We start from the raw sequence: 23841 nt of genomic DNA, 5'->3' as shown, positions 1-23841 counted from the left end.
GTATACCGTTAACCATTGAGGTACGCATCCGACAAAAGCTTGATCTCTTACATTGACACAGCAGTAATCCACCCTCATATAATATACATTGGCAGATTCGGCTATCCCTGTGTTAAGACCGATTGTTTTAGCCACTTTGTGGAACAAGCATGACCTTGGCTGAATATAAGAGGAAATGCACGAATGCTTATATGGCATACTCCGCAACGTATACAACAGATGCTATATACCATGTTGGCCACAGTGAAAATGTCTTAAAGACTAGTTGTCATTAAAAATAACGTTGGCCGATGGCCTATACATGAAGCCAATGCATTATGGTTGTTGAAATAATGTTTAGGAGGAGACACGCTCATTTGTCCCACATTTTCGACCTCCATAGGGAATAGATTCGCCCTTTGCTGTTTGCAATAGTACATCTATTCACTCCAAGATGGCGCACCCTTTTACATCACACTGGTAGTCCCTCTTCGATTTTTAAGCCAAAATAAGCCGACACAATAATGCCGGCAGTGCTTTCCTGATGTTCATGTTTGACCTCTGAACAAACAGGCACCGCGCGAACGGAGCCGTTTGTAGCAGCGGACCGCTTTCATTGCAAGCACCGGCCTGAAAGGTAAGCCTGCAATGATTCACTTTTATGAATATGCAGGAACAACGTGGCTTTTTTACACACTAGTAGTGATATGACCCGCTCTCCCTGTCCCTATGCAGGACAAGTCACTTAGAGTGAGAAACACGTGAGTTGACTTTTGAAAACGAAGCAGGAGAGACAAACTAAGATAGCGTTTGGGATACGCACCCTCAAGTAAGTATTGGTTTCTGGCACTATTAGTTGTCCACAAATACTGACTCGAAGTAAGGGAAAAAAACACAGTATTCATAGATATTTCTATGTATTACTTATAGATTCCATAATGCATCGTGGGATATGTAGTGCCTAAACATCTATGCAACTAATTTCCACTGCCAACACGCGACTTGTGAATCTCTAATCTTACTAATGTCCACCTAAGACGGTAAATATTAATTACCTATATATACAACTGTGACAGGAATTGATTCAAAGTCACACCATTATTGATCACAAATATGTATTGATTTACTGCTTGAACTACCTTGACGGATTCATCTGCCGCCATAATTAGATTGACTAGTGCAATCATCTCGCCCTCCACACTACAAGAAATTATCATAAGGTCAGCAAGTTGGTTACTTTTTTATGACAATCACACCACTGTTACAAGGTTTTTATATGCATTGAGTAAGTCTTATACTCGCCTCGTTTTTTATCCACCCTATAGGTTACAACACTGACACATAGGTGCCATGCTGGCAGTATAACCTGGTTCTAAACCAACTGCGTCTGGAGACAGGTCCTGGGACACTATTGATGAGCTTTAGACTGCAACAGTGCTGTCCTTTGCCCCAGAAACACATCAGATTGTAGACGCTATTATACTATGTTTGTGTATAATTGTAATGTGATCAACACACACCATTACTAACATCAAGCAAACCAATGAATGCCTATAAACTGTAAATACATTGGTGGTGATAACAGCCAGAAATGTAAATTGGTGTTCTCTCTCTCTCTCTTGTGGTAATTCACATATGACGAACGTTGAAAATGTTTTTATTTATGCTTTTTAGTGTTATGATTTGAAAATACGATTAAAATATGCTGAATGTATTACCTTGACAGTGGTGGTAGATATAATCTCATGAAACTTCCACTTTGAGGAAAATTCTCGAGAAGTAGCCCCTTTTGGTGTGATAGAGGTGGGTAGCTAGTGATTAGTGTACTCTCTTTTTTGATGAGCCCCAGAGGGGTGACCGCTTTGGAGAAATTGCTGTTTGAAGTTCACCGCTCGACTCTCCTGAGACGGCCCGCACCGCGGCTCCACACAGCGCAGCCCAGGGTGACGCAGGCCTGTTGGGGGAAGGGCACCCCCGCCCGGCCACGCACCTCGCCCACTCTGTCCTGTCCCGGGGAGGCAAACTGAACATTTGCACTGCAGTGACTTCCTCATAACTGTGTGGCTCCCCGTCCCCCCCTCGGATGTTGCTGCCGGAGCTGAGGCCCCCAGCACCGAAGGATGCTGCCTCCATCCTACTCCAGGCTCATCTGCGGTGCATCACCGGACACAGGAGGCCCGTGTGGACCCTTGTGACCTTACTGTGCTGGCGATGTGGCGGGCGACCTCCGGGCTGCATCTTGGCTGGCCCTCAGCAGCCTGCGTGCACTTCAGGACCCTGCCCTTCGGCGCCGGGCCCCGGGTGCTGGTGCGCCGTGTCCTCTCGCCTCCCACCAACCACCGTGTGATGGCCTACATGCAGGCAAGGTAGGATCCATACTAACTGTGACTGCTGGTGCATGTCGGATGGTCCCCGCAGTTCATCCACTGCACATAACCACCCACATGGAGCGGCCGGGCTGCTGCCTCACCCACGTGGCATGGCCTTCTTGGACCCTGAGCTGCACGGCCTTGTGCGACGTGGGGTACCTCCCTAGTTTTTCACTCACATTTGACAGTGGTGCCAGCCTGACCTCATCCTTCAGCCCCGGCGGGCCCCCCGCTACACGCCTTCCCCCAGCTTACTAACAGGGGTGGATCGGGATCTTAACACCACTCTAGGGAATGAGATGTCAGGCAGAAATAACAAACAGGATATCGGCATCGTAATCCCCAACGGCCATCACTGATTCTGCTTAAGGTGCCGTTTCACTACTTACTTGGCTAATACCCATATGCATGCATTGCTCGTGTGTACGGGACGAGATACTGGAGGGCTGTACAAGGCGGCGCACTGTCTGGGGCTGCTGCTGATAACATGGGGCCACCTGCCTGGGCATAACTGCCTTCCCAATCCCCCCGGCGTACCAGGTTCACACGGGCGATCTGAACGGCCGGCACCCACATACATTAAACAGGAACCTCACTGAACAGATACGACTTAATTTTGAGGCAGTCACTAGTTGTTGTTGCCCTTGCTGGCGAGGACCCCTTGGTCACACCTCCAAGATCCCAACCTTACGTGAGAGGCCATAGCCCATTCCGTGGAAGCTGGATGGCCCACTTGATACTAGGCTCGCCCTCCTCTGGTCTCACTGAATTGCATGGTTCAGGGGCAGTGTATACCGTGAAGAGGCCCTGACCCCGCTGCTGAACACATACAGTGTTAGGGGACTCCCCTCCCTGATTGCAACACCAGCCTTACCTTAGCTGACCCTGTCACAGCTTCAGTCTTCTGGCTCAGGAGTGGCACGAACCAATCATCCCGTCCGCAGTCTGGGCCCTTGCAAGAATGATCTTACACAAGCCACCAAGACCCCAGCGGGGAAAGAGGGTTAGGGACTCGATGGTTGGATGGGTTCAGGCAGCAAGGTAACCGGTGAGAGGTTTAGGAAAGGGGAGGTGGACAGAGAAGGGGACAATGGATAACACGATAAAACATACAAATTATATCACACATTACACACTTGAGAGTTAGAAAGAGACTTATCTCTGGGATGAGTGCTGGCCTCCTGCCTGCGCACTCTCAGGTCGGGTTTCTGGAGCGTGTTACCGCTATAAAGAGAGTATGCGTTACAAGTCTGTGTGTTTCTGCACACACTAAGTTCTACAACCATTCAGCATGCAGTGCAGAGCACTATGAGTTAGTGCGCTGCGTGTTAGTGAGAATTCTCATTCTATGGCTAATTTCCCTTACCTTTCCCCCAGCAGCTTTGCTGGATTTGAAGGGTTTGTTTCTTTTTTCCTGCTAAGAGTGAGACTCTTTTTCCCACTCTTAGGTATTTTTGCTATGTGTGTTCTAGGCTATTTTTGTGTTTAATGGCTATGGGATGTTCACAACCCCATAGGAACCATCTTTATTCACATGTGTTACACAGCACCCTCAGTGCAGTGACACAGGGGTGTCGTAGGACCCCCAAAAATAGACTCCATACCCTGGGACTGACTACTGTCTCCCAGGGCATGTAAAGTCCCAATTGACTTTACTAGTAAATTTCTATAAACTAAACCAGTACAACCCATCTTACTATGGAGGTACTGGAAAGGGTTAATAGTTTTTCCCTTATGTTCATTTTCGAGAGGGTACCGTACAGTCCCTCTCTCAAAAGTTTCTGGCTGGTGGCAGTGGTTACTACCATAAATATTCGACCGCAAATATTTTCCTATGGGATTTTCCCATTGTTCGAGGCTACCACTTTTTCTGACAGCCTCTAACATACCGCCGGTGCATTTTAATATTAACTTCACTCCGGTAGGTTTTATTTGCCATAACTTTAATATAACTTCTTTCTCGTGTCTTTCTCTAAACACCTAACCCAGGTCGGGGATCCTTTGTTTGTCCGTTTGGCTGACTTCTGCCAAGAAGCCCTCCTTTCGGCGCCTCTGAGTCTGGGGTGGGTCCATTGTGTGGGAGGGGGGGTAGGACCCCTGGACAGGGTTGCCTCAGCAACCCATGTCGCACTCTATCCTGATAGGCTGGAGGGTCTCCCGCCAAGGTGACCACTCCACTGTGTGAGTGACAGCTAGGCTGTATGAATGGGGATTCTTTGCATAAAAGCAGGGTCCTGAGGACTGGAAGAGCAAGACGTTGCCACTGGAACTAAGAAGCCAAAGAGGAGAGAAGCCAAAGACATCTGCAACGACTGAACCACCGGTGAAGCCCTGCTGCAGCGTCTCACCACTTTTCTCCACACGGCGAGAGAAGATCTTCATCTGCAAGAGCCTTCTTCCCTTGAGCTGGTGGGGCCAACCAGTTTGCCAATCGCCTTCCCGGACCTGCCTTGATCAAATCACCAGTACCCTGTACTCGGAGGCCAGATAGCCAGGCACCAGTCCACCCGGACTGTGATTTAAAGGAGCGTACCTTTTATTTGTCGGGCAGCACTGCAGCTGTTTTCATCCCTGGGTAGTGCAGTAACTCGAACCTTCTTCCACGACGAGAGCCTCTCTTCCTCTGTTGGATCCCCCGAACTGCAGGAACTACCAGGAACAACCGCCACCGCAGGAGCCACTTCTTCATTTTAAAGGTACATTGTTCCCCAGGCCGCCCTTTCTTCGCGGTAGCTCTAAAGGTGTTTTAAATCCTTTACCTACCTGTTGGGTTGGCCGCCCTTCTTTCTTAACATTGTCTTTCACCTTCTGCATCCACCTTTTCAAAATCGTTAACCAAAGACTTGACTCCAGCTACAAGAACATTTTGCTCCTGGGCCCTTGCCCTGTACCACTGACTCTGGCACAGGCCTACTGACTCTGCCTACATTTGTTAGAACTGCCTTCTTTAGATTGCTTCTCAACTAGAACTGTGTTGATGCACCTACTTCTTATAACTACCCTTTTCTTCCCCTTTCTAAACCTTGTGAAATGCCATTTTGCTCAGTTTTCATTTAAGTATTTTCTATACTGATGCACTGTCTTGCTTAAACTGGTTCACAAACTTATGGGAAGTGTTGCTAGGGTGTGTAAGAAGCTATTTCTATATAACTTGTGCTTTCCCTCCCTTGTGAGAAATTGCTAGAGTATCCCTTGTGCGTGATTTTCAATGTGACGTTTTGCTCAGTTTTCACTCTGGTTCACTTGGTCTACAATTTAACTAGGGAGTGTGTATATTTTTCTTTGACTTATTTTAACTTGCTTGATGACTTTGATAAATGTGTTTTACTAGAAGTGTATAAAATAAATATATCTCTACTTTTTAATACAAAGCTTTGGTCAGTGTTTCCTTGTGCCATAGTACTGTAGGCCTATTGTGTAAACCCTGAATACTGCTCATCTCCCTCTTGAGATAAGTCTGACTGCTCAGCCACAGCTACCAACTAAATCTTTGTGGTACAGACTGATACCAAAGGGGATTTATTGCTCTCACCTGTAGTCTTAATCTTCTGTAGTGCTCCCTAAGGGAACTGCACAGGATTCTGCCTAACACTGCGTATGTCTGTAACTGAACTGGCACATGCGGAATTAAGCTACATGGCTCCACACTGTGACTACTAAGTTTGCAAGGTCACAGACCCTTGATTGATCTGGCTCCTTATGAGCTGAAAGGCGAGCTGTCTGTCGCACGTGATGTGTTGCGGCGTAGCTGCACTGTGCTAATGCGAGTTTCTCCACGTGGCTAATTAGTATGCAAAACATATGCACTGCTCTGCGCTCATGCCATGTCAATCGGTTATGCGCGCGGTTTGCCCAGACGGTGCTTGGGTGCCGGGATATTATGACTTAGCTTCCTTGGAGCAGGGGGACGGTGGAATATGGGCAGTGGCCCCCTGCACGTGCCCCAGTCTGCCTTCAATGGTTGTTCTGGCCTTTCGGTGCTGCGTTGCCGCTTTGCACGCTCTCCCCCATGCTGCTGGAGTCCCCCCAATGCTAGCGTTACTTATCTTTCTCAGGCGAGGGGCCTGGGTGGAAGACTGATGGGGCGTGGCACCTCGTGCTGATTCCCGTGCACAGAGCTCTCCAGAACACGTCCCCTCCAGTCGAGTGTTCGATCACAAGCCACGTGCTTTGGTTGTTCTTGCGTGCATGCGCGCGCGAGCCATCGCTTTTGGGCTTGTCCAAGTAGTTCTTGGCCCAGGGAAGTCTGGGTAATGTAGTTTTCATGGCCTTTTTCCTGCAAATCGGGCACAGAAGTCTCCTGTAAGGGTGGATTCTGTTTCTTGTGTCTTTTGCCCGCTTGTCCATTGCTACCTTTAGGCCTCGGCCCCTTACTGAGTCCATTATACAGAGGTTCATGTCCTTCCCCATGACAGTACTCCCCCCCGCACAGAAGGACCTGGGTTTGGCTTTGTTTGGGTTGCTTCGATGGAACGCCCTAACCAACCTTGAGGCGTGAACATTGTGAACTGGTTCCCAGGAACGGTCTTCTGGTCCATACCCCACCTAGTCTACAAGATAGTAAAGCCCATCCTTTTGCTGCTGTGAGTTCAGGATTGCCTTTACCTCATATTCAGGATGCCCTTCAACTAGGATGGGTGGTGGCCTTTTAGTATGAATGGAAGGTTTGGCTGGCTTTAACAGGGAAACATGGAAGGTGGGGTGAATTCTCATTTGACTAGGTAGGTTCAGCCTCACTGCCACTGGATTGATTACTGCAGATATAGTGAATGGACCTAGGTATTGGGGTTGGAGCTTACGAGGACCTGTCAACTTAATATTAAACCCGATCTCCCTGTTTGTACTGGGGACCCTCTCTACGCTTCTTGTCAGCGTATGATTTATAGGTGCTCTTAGCTACTTCCAAATGTTGTTATATTTTGGACCAGACTTGCTGTGCATGAGCATGTCGCCCTACCAAAGTGGGCAAATTGTCCTGTGGTGAGCTAGTGGCTGTGGGCAAAACCCTTGGGTGATAGTCGTATACCCCAAAAAATGGTGTATGCTTAGTTGAAGTATGTACAGTGTTGTTATAGGCGACCTCTGCCAACCAAACATATTGAACCCAGGAAGCCTCAGCACTCGTAGTATAACAACGAAGATATTGTTCTAATCCTTGGTTTACCCTTTCCGTCTGTCCGTCAGTTTCTGGATGATATCCCGAGGATAGACTTACATCCATACCTATCAGTTGACAAAAGGCTCACCAGAAGCGAGATGTAAACTGTGGACCACGATCTGTGATGACCCGCGTGGGTAATCCATGTAGTCGTACAATGTTTTGCAGAAACAATTCCGCTAGTTCCCCAGCAGTGGGAACTCCCTTGCAAGGGATGAAGTAACCCATTTTGCTCAGTGAATCAACCACCACCAGAATGGATGTATAGCTTTGGATAGGAGGCAGATCCACAATCAGGTCCATGGTGACTGTGTGCCATGGAGTAGGAGGAGTGGGTAATGGTCGCAGTAACCCTGCAGGCTTCTGATGACTAGCCTTCTGTCTCCCACATATGTCGCACTCAGATATGTAATTTCGCACATCACGATGGAGTGTGGGCCACCAATAGTGGGGTGCTACGTTTTGTTGAGTCTTGGCGACACCCGGATGGCCTGCGGTTGAAGCATTGTGATACCATTGTAATACTTCTTTTCTGAGTGCTGTCGTGGGTAGGTATAAAGCCTTACTGTAATATGGAAGACCACCCACAAACAAATGTTTTGAACCTCTAGTACTCCATTCTTGTAATTCTTGAGATGTCATAGCCTTTAGGACATCCTCGAAGATGTTAGGTCTCACTACCACTCCTATACGTGTGACCGGCACAATTGGAAGCAGCTCAGTTGTCACCTTGGCGTCTGCTTCAGGGTAGCGGGATAAAATATCCGCCTTTTTATTATCTGTTCCTGGGCGATAGGTGATAAGGAAATCGAAATCTGCAAAAAACAATGCCCAACATAGTTGCCGGGGACTGAGGGTCTTAGCAGTCTTAATGAACTGCATATTTCAATGGTCAGTAATCACCATTATGGTGTGATGTGCCCCCAGAAGATAATGCCTCCATTCCTCAAAAGGTGCTTTTACTGCCAACAGCTCCCGATCAGCTATTGTATATAGGGTTTCAGCCGGCAGTAGTTTTCTAGAATAGTAGGCTACCGGATGCAATAATCCAGTTTGAGGATCTTGTTGCGAAAGTACTGCTCCAAGAGCATAGCTAGAGGCATCTGTTTCTGTAATAAAAGGCTGCGCTGAGTCCAGATGCCGTAAGACAGGTGCTGTAATGAAAGCCTGTTTTAATCGTTGAAAACACTGTTATGCAGCCATGTCCCATTGGTAGATTTTCCCTCTTTGGAGTAATTTGCTAATGGGTGTTACTAGCTCAGAAAAGCCTTTAATGAAGCATAGATAAACATTTGCGAACCCCAAAAAGGCTTGTACCTCCTTAACGGATGTAGGGGCCGGCCAATCTAACACGGCTTGTACCTTATGCCGGTCCATTTGCACACCAGAGGGTGTAAAAAAATACCCTAAAAATTCCACTGTAGAATGGTGAAAGTCGCATTTCTCAATTTTGGCAAATAGACAGTGTTTCCTTAATCGGTGAAGCACAGCTTTAACATGTCCCACATGGTCGTGCAAGTTCTGGGAATAGATCAAAATGTCATCTGTATAAACCATGGCAAACACGTCTAGGTAACCACGCAGCACCTCATTGAGGAAGTGCTGGAAGGCCGCTGGAGCATTGCATAGACCACAAGGCATTACCTGATACTCATACAGGCCGAATTTGGTTCTAAAGACTGTTTTCCATTCGTCTCCAGCCCGTACTCGTACCAGGTGATATGCTCCGCGTAAGTCTAATTTCGTATAGATTGTCGCATTGCGTACCTGATCTAACAATAGTGGGAATAACGGTAATGGATACCGATTTTTTTATTGTGATGCGATTAACCCTGCGATAATCTATGCACATTCTCAAGTCTCCAATCTTCTTCGGTATAAAAAAGAGAGGAGACAAAACTGGAGAATTGGAGGGTCTAATAAAACCATTTTGTAAGTTGGTATCAATATAGTGTCTTAAATGAGTTCTCTCAGCTTCTGTGAGCGCATAAACATGACTGCACGGTAGCACTGCACCTGGCTCTAGTTCAATTCGACAATTGAATGACCTGTGGGATGGCAGAGTTTCTGCTGCCTGTTTACTAAACATATCTGCATACTCGTGATACTCAGGAGGTAGGGTACTAAAATCAACACCCTCTGTAGCTGTAGTTGCACATACACTAAATCCCGGATCAGATTCAGGCTGTTGATTGTGCGCTGGAGAAATACATTGCGCCAAACAGTCTGGGGAAGTTAAAGACACCTGCGCAATGGACCAAATTACTTGAGGGTTATGTTTACAAAACCAGGGGAGACCCAGAATAATACCAAATTGTGGTGCTGCTATTAAATTGAACTGAATTTTCTCTACATGGTTTTGCTGACAACACAACGTCAGCACCTGTGTACTACTAGTCACAGGGCCGGAACACAAAGCAGTACCATTGACTGCTCTCACCACCTCTGGGGTATCTTTTGGACACAACGGTATTCCCAGCTTATGAGCGTAGGCAATATCGATGAGGTTACCTGTGGCTCCCGTGTCCAAGAGGAGAGTGAGAGGAACCTCTCGGCCAAGAAACCCCAAGGCCCCTGATAAAGTGACATGTGGGGCAAAGTTAACGAACCCCACCACTGGGGTAACTTCCACTACCTGGCTCGACTGTTCTACCCCTACAACTGCCGAGCCGAGGCGTTTCCCTGAGACTTAGGCTTTGTAGGACACTCTTTAACAAAGTGTCCCGTGGTACCGCAATACAGGCAGAGCCCCTCCTTACGTCGGTGCTCTTTCACCTCCTTGGTAAGAGGACCTTTAGCAGAGCTTATTTGCATAGGCTCGTCCTCTGTGGTATTTTCAAACGAGCTGGTGGGGCATGGGGCACGGGATTGATCCAATCTGGCTATGGGCTGCGCTTCCCCACACCTTTTGTCCCCACAACGCTCAGCCTGGCGGTAATCTAAAGGCAAAGCCAAATCCATAATTGCTGGACAGTCCTGTGGTTGAGGATCCACTTGGGCAATGAGATTCCTTAAACTCATTCCTCAAACCCTGGTAAAACAGGGACATTTACTTTTCACAGGGCCATTCCGCTTCCGCCACTAACCGGTTAATTTGAGTGACATATGTGATCAATTCTTTAGTCCCTTGACGCAAACTTAACAGCTCGCAATCCTTGCACATGACCGCCACCTTGCAGTTAAAGATTTGCCCAAACTCAGCCTGAAATTCCTCCCAGTCGTACAAAATCCCATCGTCCCTTTGTACCAAAGGGTTTGCCCAGGCCGCTGCATCACTAGTTAGGTAAGAAATAACAAAGGCTGTTCTAGCCTGGATGGTCCTAAACACTGTTGGCTTAGTTAAGAAATGGAGTTTGCATTGAGTAAGGAAGGTTTGGTACTTTTGAGGGTCCCCAGAGTATCTTTCAGGCGGGGCTAGCGGCACTACGTGCTCTGGGGAAACATGGACCTGAACTGGGGTGGGGACGGCTGTACCACCGGGAAGAGGAGATGCTTGCACAGTTAAACTGCGCACTTGAGTGGCCAATACCGCATAATCCTGCCCGGTGGCAGCGAGCTTGGCCTGCAGATCTTGCAGGACTTTCGAAAGTTACTCCATGACCTGGTTGGCCCCTAACACCCAGGGGCCTGGTATACTTGGGCTTGTGCTTCAGTATTCAGGCTCAGGAGTGGCACGAACCAACCATCCCCTCCGCAGTATGGGCGCTTGCTAGAATAAACGTACACAAGCCACCAAGACCCCAGCGGGGAAAGAGAGTTAGGGACTCGATGGTTGGATGGGTTCAGACAGCAGGGTAACCAGTGAGAGGTTTAGGAAAGGGGAGGTAGACAGGGAAGGGGACAATGGATAACACAATAAAACATACACATTACATCACACATTACACACTTGAGAGTTAGAAAGATACTTATCTCTGGGATGAGTGCTGGCCTCCTGCCTGCACACTCTCAGGTCCGGTTTCTGGAGCGTGTTACCGCTGTAAAGAGAGTATGAGTTACAAGTCTGTGTTTTTCTTCACACACTAAGTTCTACAACCATTCAGCATGGAATTGGTTAATTTCACCCTTCTGCATGCACTTAAGCAGTGCGGAGCACTATGAGTTAGTGCGCTGCGTATGTCTGTAACTGAACTGGCACATGCGGAATTAAGCCGCATGTGGCTCCGCACTGTGACTACTATGTTTGCAGGGACGCGGACCCTTGAGCGACCCTGCTCCTTATGAGCTTAAAGGCGTGCTGTCTGTTGCACGTGACGCGTTGCGGCGTAGCCGCACTGTGCTAATGCGAGTTTCTCCATGTGGCTAATTAGTATGCAAAACAGAATCACTGCTCTGCGCTCATGCCATGCCAAGTGGTTATGCGTGCGGTTTGCCCAGGCGGTACTCAGGTGCTGGGATATTATGACTTAGCTTCCTTGGAGCAGGGGGACGGTGGAATACCGGCAGCGCCCCCCTGTACGTGCCCCAGGCTGCCTTCAACGGTTGTTCTGGCCTTTCGGTGCTGCGTTGCCACTTTAAGCGCTCTCCCCCATGCTGCTGGAGTCCCCCCAATGCTAGCGTTACTTATCTTTCTCAGGCGAGGGGCCTGGGCGGAAGACTGTTGGAACATGGCCCCTCATGCTGATCCCCATGCACAGAGCGCTCCAGAACACGTCCTCTCCAGTCGACCATTCGAGCACAAACCCTGTTTTTGCGCGCACGCGCGTGTGAGCCCTGCCCCTTTTGGGCTTGTCCAAGTGGTTCTTAGCCCAGGGAAGTCTGGGTAATGTAGTTGTTATGGCCCTTTTCCTGCAAATAGGGCACAGAAGTCTCCTGTAAGGGTGGATTCTGTTTCTTTTGTCTTTTGCCCACTTGTCCATTGCTACCTTTAGGCCTCGGCCCCTTACTGTGTCCATTATAGAGAGGTTCATGTCCTGCACTATGACAGACCCCATGAGTTCGGTCCCGGTTGCAAAACTGATCTATTCTTGAAGAGCCTAATAAGGCGGCTCCTCTCTCCTGAGTTGCATTGCACCGTGGCCTGAACCTAATCGACAACTGTCAAGGGGCCCACACATTGTCCCTGGAAACTTGTGCTTGGCCAAGCGCCTCCTCCCTCAGTAGCGGACGAGTAGAGCTATACTGTTGTAAATGTACCTGCTGACACCATGACTAAGGGGGCCAACAAAAAGCAGTGGTGCATCAATATCTATACCAAAACAGCACAGAAACCCAGCAAACCACAGCCAAAAAAGAGGCATCCATGTCTTACCCCCCCTGACACCCCAGAATCACTGAAAATGTTTAAATATATGCGCGAGGGGTTCACTGCCCTCCACTCAAAGTTAGACGACATGAGTGGGACTATATGTTCGATCAAGGCCCACATTGAGAAGACGGACGCTTGAATGACGGAGGTGGAAACGAGGGTGGGTACTACTGAATTTTATATTGGAGCCCTCCTATCTGAAGTGAACGCCCTGTCTAGGCGGATCCAGGAGATTAGCAAGAAAAATGAGGATCTAGAATCAAGCTCTAGGCGTAACAATGTTCGCATTATCGGCATCCCAGAAGACAACATAGAGGGCCCCATAGAGGTCTACATAGAGCAAACACTGCTATCTTTGCTGGACTCGCCGAAAATCTCTCCACAGTTTGCCATTGAAAGGGCCCATCGATCCTTTATAGCAAAACCTAGACCGGGAGCCCCTCCCCACCCCATTATAGCGAGGGTGTTGAACTATCGCAACAGGGACGCTCTGCTGCGCACTGCGAGAGCCAAGGGCGACCATTTCCTGGGATCCTCCAGGGTCCCCCTCTATCCAGACTTCTCCATGGCCATCCAGCAAGAGCAAAAGACCTTCCTAACTGTCAAAAAGAAACTGCAAGACTTAGGAGTTAAATACTCAATGTTGTATCCTGCCAAGCTTAAGATTGAACACTCAAGCCAAGTCTTTTTCTTTACCATCCCTGAGGAGGCGTCCAAGTTCATTGACAAACACTTCCCTGGTTCATAGGTCCATGTGACAATCTCCACAGCAACCTTAATTCTGTTTACTGTTTTTTGTTAAGCTCTCCCGGTTTGGTCGGGACCCGGATTGTCCCCTCGATGGGAGCCCTCTGCTTGAAGGGGTTCCTCCGACACCTGGCCCTAACCTGCAAATCTGATCCTTCTTGTTGTTGTTCTTATATTATTATCATACCATGCAACGTGATATGTCTAGCCACTACCCCAATGCAGTTATGTTGCCGCTCAACTGGCGCAAGGCCCCCCAAGCAATGTCGCCACTGGTTATGTATGGGTTTGAATTATGTTTGGGTATCACCTCTCTGATTGGGAGAGGGGTGTGGGTGGGAGGGAAGGGGAGGGAGTTATAGTTAAAAAAAATGCTTGGCAAGCAGCTGGGAACTCAAGTCTCCTTACTTAACCCAGCGAGATTAGTGAAACTGCTACCATATTCTCACAGGCTGGGACCCTACACTGTAATCCGTGGTCGAGACCACTCCTTACTGCTGTTGTACTTCCGATGCACTGATGGCTGGCAGTATTACATGCATGAGCTGGAATGTCAGGGGACTGGGTAACCATGCTAAAATGCAAAAATTGCAACTCTATATTGAACAACATCAGATCAAGCTACTTTTCTTACAGGAAACACACGCCCTTACAGGCGTATGTGAAGGATTTGCAAAATCATGGGGCTCCCAACGGTATTATGCTGCCTACTCTACCTAAAACTGCGGTGTCATGACCCTTGTACATTAAAGTCTCCAATTCCAACATAAGATTTCACACATAGACCCTTGTCTTACTTTTTGGGACCCTACAGGGCAGGGAGATTATATTACTGAACATATATGGCCCCAATATTGATGGTCCCGACTTCTATATACATCTCTCCTCACTGCCAACTGGATTCCCGCTTATTCCCATACTCTGGCGGGGGAGACTTTAATACCATTCTGGACGTCCACTATGACAGGTCAGGCTCCAAACCCTGTCAACTGTCTAAGGCAGCTAAAACTATCATAGACCTGCAAGCCCAATTTGAACTTATCAACCCGTGGCGACTGCTCCACCCCAACTCTTGGATGTTCTCCTCCTATTCCTCTGTGCATGACTCCCATTCCTGCATTGACAGATGGCTTCTCTCAGATACCCTGGTCAGGGCTATCACCCATATGTCCATCCTTCCCAGGACATTTTCGGATCACTCCCCAGTGACGATCTCCCTGAGATGGAGCACAGACGAACCTAGGACCCGATCATGGAGGCTAAAACCGCATTCTCTATTAGATCTCGCTTTTAACACAGAACTGGGCACTAGCATAGATGACTTTTTCATTCTGAACACTGGCACTTTTAAATCTCAGGCCACCTTATGGGAGGCATTTAAGGTCTATATTAGGTGCATGGCGATTTCTAAGGAGGCGGGAATCCGCAGAACTATTAGGAAGGATATCACTAAAAGCGAAACGAGACTCGCTCTCCTTGAGAATCAATATGTGTCCACTCAGCTAACTGATACGCTCGCTGATGTAGGCACGGAAGTAGATGTATTTCGCGCCCAAGCAGAATGTGAGCAGAAATTCCTAGATTCCCCCCAATCTGCACGTAGATACGGGGAGGGCGAACGCCCAGGTCGGGCCCTTGCTAGGCTGATCTGACTCAAGAGGGGAACGTCACATATCCAGGCAATAGAAAGGGCTGATGGCACGCTAGCTCTGACATCACAAGAAGTTAATACTGAATTTCACTCCTTCTATGAGAAACTTTATTCAAACATTGGCAGAGCCAGTGCAACTGATATAGGGACGTTTCTGGATAGCCTTCCATGGTCAGTTCTCTCCTCAGAGACTAGGGAAGCCCTAGATTCCCCGATAACATCTGAGGAAATATCCAATGCCATTGACCTTCTGGCGTCTGGAAAGGCTCCTGGATCCGACGGACTCCCAATCGAATTTTATAAGCATTGTGCGCTTTATAAATAAATAAATAATAATAATAATAATAATAATAATAATAACAATAATTATAAACCCTGCCTTATCTCGAAACTATTAGAACGAGGCATTCCTTAAGGGCACCTACCCCCATTCCTTCGTGAAGCGATGATAACTGTATTGCCTAAACTGGGCAAACCTCCCACACAGTGTGGCTCTTACCGCCCTCTTTCGCTTATTAACTGTAATGTCAAAATCTATGCCAAAGTGTTGGCCCTGCGACTAGCCCCATATGCGTTATATTATACACCCCGAGAAGTCGTTCTTTATTCCAGGCTGTTCCACCTCTTTCAACTTCCGTCGACTATTTAACATACTAACTCGCATTGACCCTAACACTCAAGCAGTTGCTGCAACCCTTGACATGCAGAAGGCCTTTGATTCCGTCTCATGGGCATACCTATGGCAGGTACTCGAGAAATGCAACTTCTGCCCCCACTTCGGAACCTGGGTCAAACTCATATACTCTTCTCCCGTTGCTAGAGTCCGCACCGAACGACCTGTGCTCGACCCAATTCTCGATGGCCAGAGGCCCAAGACTGGGTTGCCCCTTCTTGCCACTAATCTTTGCTCTGGCCATTGAACCCCTGGCCGACAGTGTACGCCTGCGGCATGCACACAGAGGCATATGACTATCAGAGTCCTCTGAGATCATCTCTCTATATGCTGACAACGCCCTCCTCTTCGTTCGCCAGCCTGAGCTTAACCTTTCACCAGTGCTGGAAGACGTTATTCGTTTTGGTGAACTGTCGGGCCTCCAAGTAAACTGTGCCTAATCCGTACTGTTTCCGCTGACTGAGGCCACCATCCCCCCCATCAAATCTCCAGGGATTTACATGGGCACAGACTGAGATCACCTACTTGGGTGTAGTGGTCACCTGACACCCGAATACACTGTATGATGCGAACTTTGGTAAATACTTAGCTAACCTAACCCGAACGTGTGCGGGCTGGACGAGGCTGAGGCTGCCGATTTCTCTGAATGGCAGGATCGCCGTCCTTAAAATGGTGATATTGCCACAACTACTGTACAGATTTCTCAATGTCCCAATATGGCCAGGTCGTGAATTTTTTGCAACATTGACACGAACCGTCAACAACTTTCTATGGCACTCTGGTGCGGTCCGTCTAAAACTTGCAACACTAACTGACCCATTGTCAAGAGGTGGACTTGGAGCCCCCAATTTTGAGGGATACTGAACAGCCAGCCACCAAGGCTCACTTTGCATCATACTGGTTTATACGTACAATCGCCCACTCCGTGTCAAGCTGGAGTGCCTTGCTGCAGATGGTTATGACATCCGTTCGATAGTCCTCCTCCTTGCACTACCAGATTTGAACCTCCTGATCCAGTTGGGACCACAGCTTTAACTAAAATGTGGAAACAAACTGGCAATGCACGACCTTTCCACAGGGATCTTCCCCTCTGGAACTTCCGACCAGACTCCCCTTGAATAGATACTGCGACGGTAAGCCGCTGGGCGGGGGTCAGACTGACTGCTATCCGAGATGCTTTTGAACAAGGTATTTTCATCGAATGGGCCAGTCTACTGGGGTCCCTACGAGGTAGACCTTCTTGCTGGCTACACTATGCGGGCCTGCAGAGCACACTGAAGATCAGATTCCCAGACTTCCCCTCAATCCCGCAGGAGAACCCAATACTGTCAGAAATCCTGAACACTGCAACTCTAAGGGGCAAGGTCTCCAGGCTATACACCAGTCGAGATATCAGACCAGCGCTGGGAATACATGTGTACCCGCACACACAACATCTCATTCTCAACTAACGGTTTAAACTAATCCAATTTAAGATCCTCCACAGGTTTCATTATACACCGATCAGACTGCACCGTATGTCACGGGACCACCCACCCATATACCCAAGATGTAATTCCGACAACGCAGATTACATACACATGCTGTGGACATGCCCGCACCTTACCCAGTTATGGACCGAAGTATGTGCATCCCTCTCAGAAATGTTAGAGTGCACTATTGCCCCGTCCCCACTGACCTGTCGCTTTTACAAACTCCCTGCTCTAAACCGTGACTCCAAGAGACTGGCGAGCCTGTGCCTGCTCCTCGCTGCCAGTTGCATCCGTTTACTCTGGCTTAGGCCTAGATCTCCCATAGACAACCAATGTCTCTGTGCTTTCACATGGGCTTCTGACACTGAGGAGTGATGGGCACAACTACAACCGGTAAGGTCCAGACCAAGGAACATTTGGGGTCCCTTCCACTTGTACATCTCCTCCTTAGCCACCGATTCCAGGGATGAGACTGGCGGACTAACTCCCTCCCCGCCCGAAGTTGAGTAGTCTGTATGTATTGCTATACCCATGATGCCTGTGTCGTTAACCCTCTCCTGAGTACCCCTGATGATATCTTATTGCTCTTCACTGATTGATAATCTTGTATGTACACTATATGTGTATTCACTGGTCAGCCGTCTATTGTCTGTTTCCTATGTTGCACTGCCAAGCTCAATAAATAAAGTTTAAAAAAAAAAAGAATAAGTACACTCCTCTGTTGATACCCGTTACTCTGATTGAGAATGTGCAGAGGTTTGAGGGAACATGGTATGCTGTGATAGATTTGGCAAATGCCTTCTTTACTGTGTCGATTGCCGAAGAGTGTCAAGAGCAATTTACATTTTCTATGAATGGGAGGCAGTATACATTTCAACATTTGCCCATAGGGTATGTGCACAGTCCGTCTATTTGTCACCTGCTGGTGGCAGAGCATTTGGGTAAGATATTGTGTAAACCTGATGTACAGATTTTAAACTATATTGATGACATATTAATACACAGAAAGGATAAGCAAAGTGTGCAGACGCACCTAGAAATAATCATTAAGGGACCGAGAAAAAAAGAGGGATGGGAAATGAAAGAGACCACAATTCAGGGTCCAGCTAAGACCGTCATTTTTCTGGGAATTCATTGGCATAATGGACATTGTGAGATGGTGCAGATGGACAAACAAAAGATTCTTGAGTTCACTACACCTGTGAATAAGAAACAAACTCAGCAATTCATAGGGTTGTTTGGATTTTGGAGACAGGATATACAACATTTGCGACAGATTCTTTACAAAGTGGCATGAAAAAAATTTGACTTTGAATGGTGTGAGGAGCAGGAGAAAGCATTCCAGCTAGCGAAAGATACTATACAAAAAGTACTTGATTTATGGCCGTTGAGAGCAGGTGAAGTTGAATTAAATGTGTTTCTATACATGACAATTATTCTAATTGGAGTTAATGGCAGAAACGGGACAGGAAGCGTGTTCCTTTGGGATTTTGGAGTCGTAAGTTACCCAAAGCTGGTGACAGATATACTCCATTTGAAATGCAGTTATTTGGCATGCTATTGGGTTCTTGTGGATAAAGAGCAAATGACCGTGGTTCATGATGTATTAATCCAACCAGAAATTCCAATCATGCAATGGGTATTGAGCTCTCCTAAAACACAATCGGATAGGACATGCTCAAGAGGCTAGCATCATTAAATTGAAATTTTATATTCAATATTGTGCCAAACGAGGGAAGGATGGAATTGCAAAGTTACACGAGCAAGTGGCTGGTGTTCCACTGGTTGATCTGGAACCACCAGAAGTAACAGAAATCTGTGAATCTCCTGTAAATTGAGGAGTCCTTTACTAGGATTTGACGAATTAACAAACTGAACATGCTTGGTTCACTGATGGTTCAGCTAAATATGTGGGGACTGAGCGACACTGGAAGGCAGTGTCATACAATCCCAAAATGAAGAAAATACTGACATCAGGAAAAGGAAAGAGTAGCCAGTTCGCAGATTTGTATGCAGTTTATCAGGCATTGAAGCAAGAGGTGCCCGGTCAATGCTATGTGCATACCGATTCGTGGTCTGTGGCTAATGGACTAGCTGTTTGGATGCTGACATGGCAGAATAATGGGTGGAAAATTCATGCCAAAGAATTATGGGGACAAGAGCTGTGGCAAGATATCGCCAAGATGTTGATGCATAGTAAAGTGACTGTGTATCATGGGGATGCACATTGTCTGACAGACTCATTGGAACGATGGTTCAATTCTGTTGCAGATGAACATGCCAACATTTCGGCTATGGACATGAGGTCTGAGGAAGATGTTCTGGAAGGGATTGCTAAGTGGGCACACCAGAAAAGTGGGCATCTTGGACTAATGTCTACCTGCTATCAGGTGGACACAAGATGGAGGAATTAGTAGTGAAAACTGTGATTTAGCAATGTTCAGTGTGTCATCATCAGAAACAGAGATCCATTCGACATGTGATTCAAGGTACATTGAAGCGAGGTAAATTACCTGGACAAATTTGGCAGATCTATTATATCGGTCTGATCAGCAGAGGATGGCAATATGGGTGTACAATTGTGGACACTTATTCAGGATACTTGATGGTATTACCATGCAAAAGCGCTATGCAGTTGAATACCATCAAATTGTTGGATCAAGTGGCAGTATTCTATGGTGTACCTTTCCAGATTCAAAGTGACAATGGATCACATTTTAAAGAAAAATGTATTCTGGACTATTGTCAGGAGAAGGGCGTTGAATGGATTTTCCACGTTCCTTATCATCCTGAGGCTTTGAGATTGATTGAAAGAATGAATAGTTTGTTGAAAGAACAGTTGCGAAAGACTGGGGATGATAACTTGAAAGGGTGGCGTGAGTGCATTCTGGATGCAGTGCAAGTGTTGAATAACAGACCAATTGCAAATGGTGAAACTGCATTAATGCATATGTTAATGTAAGCTTTACAAATGAAACCGAACAGGGCATTTGAAACCTTGATGTACTGGGAATTTTTACCTTGGGATCTAGCTCTTTATCGAGCGAAACCAGAGTCTGCAGGGATGGACTTGCATGCTATGGAGGCGATCAGACTTGAGCCAAGAGGAATTAGTGTTATTGCCACGGGAATTGCAGTGCAGATTCCATCAGAACATAAGGGATTGATTGCCCCTAGATTGAGGTTAGCACAGGGAGGGATTGTTGATGCAGATTATCAGGGAGATGTGAAGGTAATATTAATCAATAGTGGAGATATGATATGATATGATAGTTTATTTATATAGCGGCTATACACAATGTGTTTCAAAGCGCTTCAAGGCAAGGGAGGGAACAAGGGAAAATACAACCACATTCTTACAGGCCATGAACATTAAGGATGTGAAATTAACTATCGTACTCGGCCTGACGACATTTCAGATAGTGCAAGAGCTAAGACATAGATAAGAAGGGAGGGGGAGAGTGGGAAGGAAATGGTAGAGCCGGAGAAAAACAAAAGGTGAGGGAGAGGGGTGCAGAAAGGGAGGGGAGGAACAAAACAAGCAACTATCATACTAGGCCTGAGGAGAGAAAATGTTGCCTATACATAAAGAGGACCGAGTGGCTCAACGGATTATCATCTCTGTAAAATTATTCATGGTGAAAAAGGGAAAGCCACCCACAGTGATAACTACATGTGGAGACAAAGGTTTTGGCTCATCAGACAGAATGGTTCCGGGAGCAAAGGTTTGGGTTAGAAACCTGGTGGCCCGCCAGTTCCGGCAGATGTAATTGCAGCAGCAGAGGATCAAGTTGTTCTGGTAATGGAACCAGGAAAGAGGAAATGGAGTCACATTTCAGCTGACAAATATTATTTACGTGATTGATGTACTTCAGTGATATCTTGTTTTTTTTGTAAACATTTTGTTTTCCAGACCCTGTGCGTGATGTTTGCACTTGTAGATTTGTGTGGAGTCCGTTAGGGAGGGTCCCGGGACATGCGGAAAGATGTGGCAAATGTCATTGTGTGACCGTCTCCAATAATCTGGATGACGACTGACGACGTTGAGGATGCTGCGTTGCCTAACGCAGAGTCGGCTACACTTAATCGTGGCATGTTGAGGACGTGTCGCGGACATGGGCGTGATGTTCTGCCCTCTTCCGCGATTTCAATGTCTTTTGTGCGGCATGGCTATGCTGCGATTGTCAAGCAACCTGAGAATATGTGGGCTTTTCTAGCCAGTTGAGTACTGAACATCTCACAATTTTGCTTGGCTGATGTTCATTATGCTTCAAACTTGATTTTGACATATCTTGTGGCCATGCGAACGCCGGCACCTGTGCAGCGACACGTGTTTGTAATACTGCATAATGATTCTCTAATGGAGGACTCAGATGTGAGGGGTTATTTTTCTATTCATGAATACTACCAGTTTTGTCCTGACACTGTTTGTAGGTGGAGAAATATGACGCGTATTGTTACCCATGACGTTGCTCCAGCCGATGTGTGTTTTATTATGTCTTGTGATCCTCAGCACGTTGGCAAGTGCCAGCAGTTGGACTTATCAAATGGAATTACCAGAACTGACTTTGAGAAGCGTTTATATGCGCGTCCTGATAGCACATGCACTAATGTTTCTAATTCAATGTTGTGTAATTCTACTGATGTGGCTGACAGCCATCTTCGCCATGTGAAACTTGTGACTGGTTGGCTATTTTCTTGTGGTAACTTTACCTACACCTACATTCCTGCTAATATTTCTGGTATACCTTGTGCTTTAAAATGGCTCAGTTTAATGATGTTTCCTTTACAGCCTGCGATTCATCGATCTACACGTTCTGTTCATCATCTTGGCCTATTACCAGATTGTGATTCTAATGTGCATTTGTTGTCTTAACCTTAGGTTTTGGTACTCACACTTTCCTTGGTGGGTGTATGGGGGTTGGCTGCTGGTGGTTATAAATCCTTGATTAGATTGGCTTGCGTGGTGGTTAAAGGGCTTAATGAAACCTCTCAGTCTTTAACGGAGCTGCTTTTGGACAACAGTCATTTTAGGAAGGCTATTTTGCAAAACAAAGCTGTTGATTATTTGTTTTTGAAGCATAATTTGGGTTGTAATGTTGTTGAAGTGATGTGCTGTTTTGATTTGGATGACCATTCATGTTCTATTGATAGACATATTAGTAATTTAAATGACCTGATTTCCCAAATAACTGTTGTGGGATCAAATGTTTTCCTGGATTCCTGAAGCCTTGTGATATGTTTTTGAGTGTGTTTTTGTTGTTTTTATTTTGGTTAATTGTTGTTGTTGTATTTCCTGTATTTCTAATTTTTTGGGACGTTTCGTCAGTTTCAGAAACCATCATTTCTTATATTGGGATATGGTAGTTGATTATCAAAAGGGTGGATTATAAGTGCGTGTGCGTGTGTGAAAATGAGCTAAGTAACATGCTGCTTGGGCGTGGCCATTTTGGACATTCACTCCCAAACTGCAATGAAAGTCTATGTGCCTCATTACACGGATGGCGGTAAGGATTTACCGGTAAAATACCGGTACCGGTAAATCCTTACCGCCTTACTACAAGGTCCCTTTGCGGGTTGGGGGATTTAACGCCTGCTTTTTGCAGGCGTTAAAAACCAACCCGCAAAGGGACCCAGGGAGCTAATTACGGTACCGCAATTTGCGGTACCGTAATTAGCGCCTTCCCCATTCCCATTGAGCCCTATGGGGCAAAAATGGGAATGGGGAAGGGCAATGGTGGAAGGGGGAATTACCGCCCCGCCAACCTTGGAATGGGGTGGTAATTCCCCTTTCCGCCAAGGCGGTGCCAGTATTTTACCGGCATGAACCATGGCGCTAATAGCGCCATGGTTCTCTGCCATCCGTGTAATGAGGCCCGTTTCAGCAAGTTCAGTTAGGAGGCAGACATGATTTCTGCAGTGGTTGCAAAATTTTAGTGTGAAGTAGATGGGTTTACTGTGTAGAATAATTTGCGTATTGTTTATTCAAGGGACGAGCCGAGGAGGTAGTCAGAGATGTGCAGGTGCATTGATAAGGGGTGCTGGGAACAAGAGCATGGAAGACGAGCTGGGTTTTTCAACTGTCTGGATTTTTCCACTCTTGCCTCCCATTCTTGCTGTCTTTCCTTCGGCCGGATGCAGTCTGCAACCTATGAGGGCAGGGATTTGTCCCCCTTAAGAGGAGAAGGTCCCTGAGAAGAGACAGAGAATTGGAGCCAGGGTGTTGAAGCGCTCGCTGAGAGGGAGGACGCTCCGCTCCAGACCCTGTTAATTGCTGCATGATCTCTCTGTCTACCTGCCTTAGGACTGGGTAGTTTTGTTGTGGCTGAGATGAAGCTTTGTCCTACAACTGCTCCAATGGTGATCTATATGTGTTATGTTTGTTCTTGTACATGTATTCATGTATAAGCAGTTGCATTAATTCTATAGTTATATGTATGTTAATATGTGTGAATAAAGGTCCTGTAAAGAGCCAATTATTTTCTAACCAATGGTCTTAGTGTACTTTATTGCCTTTTTGAGTCCAAGAACTTTTAGTCTGTGT

General features: G+C 46.8%; 1 long non-coding RNA gene across 2 annotated transcripts in view; it reads left to right on the top strand.

Moving 5' to 3' along the window:
• The first annotated feature begins 501 nt into the window (after nucleotides 1-501).
• The window catches only part of LOC138526892 (uncharacterized), an 86652-nt gene continuing 63312 nt past the window's right edge, over nucleotides 502-23841 (top strand). The window contains exons 1-3 of one of the 2 annotated variants that reach the window (XR_011283768.1): nucleotides 502-616; nucleotides 715-808; nucleotides 910-1020. This is a non-coding gene — a long non-coding RNA (uncharacterized lncRNA). Of the gene's footprint in view, nucleotides 617-714; nucleotides 809-909; nucleotides 1021-23841 lie in introns of those variants that run through there. The other variant, XR_011283769.1, reaches the window with a different exon arrangement.

The sequence above is a fragment of the Ambystoma mexicanum genome, chromosome 14 (assembly GCF_040938575.1).
Source record: "Ambystoma mexicanum isolate Mex_15411 chromosome 14, UKY_AmexF1_1, whole genome shotgun sequence".
Lineage (NCBI taxonomy): Eukaryota > Metazoa > Chordata > Amphibia > Caudata > Ambystomatidae > Ambystoma > Ambystoma mexicanum.
This window is presented reverse-complemented; position numbering and strand designations above follow the sequence as displayed.